Below are 3,227 nucleotides of genomic sequence, written 5' to 3' on the forward strand. Positions count from 1 at the left end.
AAAATTTTTCAAAGTTTTTCACTCGGCCGCCTGGTCCCCTAACTCGAAAATTTTAAAGTGCTCCCATCGGTCCCGGGATAGGGTGGCTGATAGCTGGGAGCCCCCTGAGCACTGCCCCGGTGTTAGTTTTCGGAGAAATGCCTCCGTTGATTTGTTATGATTTTTTTTCCGCCGGCCGCCTGGTCGCCCTAATGTAAAGTCAATGGGAGTGAGGAGATAGAAAATTTTTCAAAGTTTTTCACCCGGCCACAAACGACTCCAAAACACACTGGGGCTGTGGCTGGGACTCTCACCAGGACTGCCCCCTACTTTATTTATGGATTAAAAAGCATTCTATATTAATTTTTCGATTTTTGGGACCCGGGACGCCTGGTCACCTAACTCCCCTTCTATCCCTATGGGGGGGGACGGGGACATCGAAAACGCTCCCATCGCTGCCGAGGCACGCTGCGGGGACTCTCCCTACCATCGCCCCATGCTTCCTTTGAAGAATATATGACGTTTTTCAATTTTCACCGACATTTGAAAATCAAAACTTCAGAACATTTCATAGTTATTCTCAATGGGTTGTCTAGGGGCACACATCTCTAAACTGGGGGAAATGCTCAAAATGATTAAAAAGAAAAACAATGCCCCCAGACCCGGGGGGCTGATAGCTGGGAGCCCCCTGAGCACAGCCCCGGTGTTAGTTTCTGGAGAAATGCCCCCGTTGATTTGTTATGATTTTTTTTCCGCCGGCCGCCTGGTCGCCCTAATGCAAAGTCAATGGGAGTGAGGAGATAGAATATTTTTCAAAGTTTTTCACTCGGCCGTCTGGTCCCCTGACTCGAAAATTTTAAAGTGCTCCCATCGGTCCCGGGATAGGGTGGCTGATAGCTGGGAGCCTCCTGAGCACTGCCCCGGTGTTAGTTTCTGGAGAACTGCCCCCGTTGATTTGTTATGATCCGTAGTTGCCGGCCGGCCGCCCGGCATTGCTCTATCGGATGGAGCGTGGGCTGGCTATGGGAGATTTAGCGATTTTCGGAACCGGCCCCGATGGCCCCCCAAACCGGGTGGCCACGAGGTGGGACCCCCCTGAGCACTGCCCCGGTGTTAGTTTTCGGAGAAATGCCCCCGTTGATTTGTTATGATCCGTAGTTGCCGGCCGGCCGCCCGGCATTGCTCTATCGGATGGAGCGTGGGCTGGCTATGGGAGATTTAGCGATTTTCGGAACCGGCCCCGATCGCCCCCCAAACCGGGTGGCCACGAGGTGGGACCCCCCTGAGCACTGCCCCGGTGTTAGTTTTCGGAGAAATGCCCCCGTTGATTTGTTATGATCCGTAGTTGCCGGCCGGCCGCCCGGCATTGCTCTATCGGATGGAGCGTGGGCTGGCTATGGGAGATTTAGCGATTTTCGGAACCGGCCCCGATCGCCCCCCAAACCGGGTGGCCACGAGGTGGGACCCCCCTGAGCACTGCCCCGGTGTTAGTTTTCGGAGAAATGCCCCCGTTGATTTGTTATGATCCGTAGTTGCCGGCCGGCCGCCCGGCATTGCTCTATCGGATGGAGCGTGGGCTGGCTATGGGAGATTTAGCGATTTTCGGAACCGGCCCCGATCGCCCCCCAAACCGGGTGGCCACGAGGTGGGACCCCCCTGAGCACTGCCCCGGTGTTAGTTTTCGGAGAAATGCCCCCGTTGATTTGTTACGATTATTTTTCGCCCAGGCGATGTGCCTTTTCATTTTGTTTTGCACTTTCCTTCATTCCTTGGTGCATGCTACCATCTAACGGACACATTTCGGTACTGCAGTTTGAAAGTAATTTCCCCGTCTAGGGATCTCTCAATGCCCTGGGCTGCGAAAGGAGGGCACGGACACCCTATGTTCTCATGAGTGCAAAGCCCCCCCGGCTTCAAGGCATTCCAAAAGGAAAACCGGAGACACTGCTGTACACACACACACACACACACACACACACACACACACACACACACACACACAGAGAGAGAGAGAGAGAGAGAGAGAGAGAGAGAGATAGAGAGAGAGTAGTCACACAGTGGAATAAACTCCCCAGCGATGTGGTAGAAGCTGAAAGTTGGGGAACATTGTGATGGTCTATATTTCTTGGCAGATAATAAAAGATGCTCTTATCATGCCTCCGTTGATGTGTTATGATCCATAGGTTGCCGGCCGCCCGGCATTGCTCTGATCGGATGGACCGTGGGCTGCCTATGGCAGAGTATGGGCGATTCTTCAGCCGGCCCCGATGGCCCCCCAAACCGGGTGGCCACGAGGTGGGACCCCCCTGAGCACTGCCCCGGTGTTAGTTTTCGGAGAAATGCCCCCGTTGATTTGTTATGATCCGTAGTTGCCGGCCGGCCGCCCGGCATTGCTCTATCGGATGGAGCGTGGGCTGGCTATGGGAGATTTAGCGATTTTCGGAACCGGCCCCGATCGCCCCCCAAACCGGGTGGCCACGAGGTGGGACCCCCCTGAGCACTGCCCCGGTGTTAGTTTTCGGAGAAATGCCCCCGTTGATTTCTTATGATCCGTAGTTGCCGGCCGGCCGCCCGGCATTGCTCTATCGGATGGAGCGTGGGCTGGCTATGGGAGATTTAGCGATTTTCGGAACCGGCCCCGATCGCCCCCCAAACCGGGTGGCCACGAGGTGGGACCCCCCTGAGCACTGCCCCGGTGTTAGTTTTCGGAGAAATGCCCCCGTTGATTTGTTACGATTATTTTTCGCCCAGGCGATGTGCCTTTTCATTTTGTTTTGCACTTTCCTTCATTCCTTGGTGCATGCTGCCATCTAACGGACACATTTCGGTACTGCAGTTTGAAAGTAATTTCCCCGTCTAGGGATCTCTCTCTCGTCTAGGGACACTGCTGTACACACACACACACACACACACACACACACACACACACACACACACACACACACACACAGTGAGAGAGAGGGAGAGATAGAGAGAGAGAGAGGTGGAGAGGGAGAGAGAGGTGGAGATAGAGAGATGGAGATAGAGATGGAGATAGAGAGAGATGGAGATAGAGAGAGAGATGGAGATGGAGAGAGAGATGGTGATAGAGAGATAGAGATAGAGAGAGAGATGGTGATAGAGAGATGGAGATAGAGAGAGAGATGGTGATAGAGAGATGGAGATAGAGAGAGAGATGGTGACAGAGAGAGAGTCGTCACACTCTGGAACAAACTCCCCAGAAGCTGAAAGTTGGGGAACATTATGAT

Source organism: Amia ocellicauda, unplaced genomic scaffold (genome assembly GCF_036373705.1).
Source record: "Amia ocellicauda isolate fAmiCal2 unplaced genomic scaffold, fAmiCal2.hap1 HAP1_SCAFFOLD_230, whole genome shotgun sequence".
In the NCBI taxonomy this organism is placed as follows: Eukaryota; Metazoa; Chordata; class Actinopteri; order Amiiformes; family Amiidae; genus Amia; species Amia ocellicauda.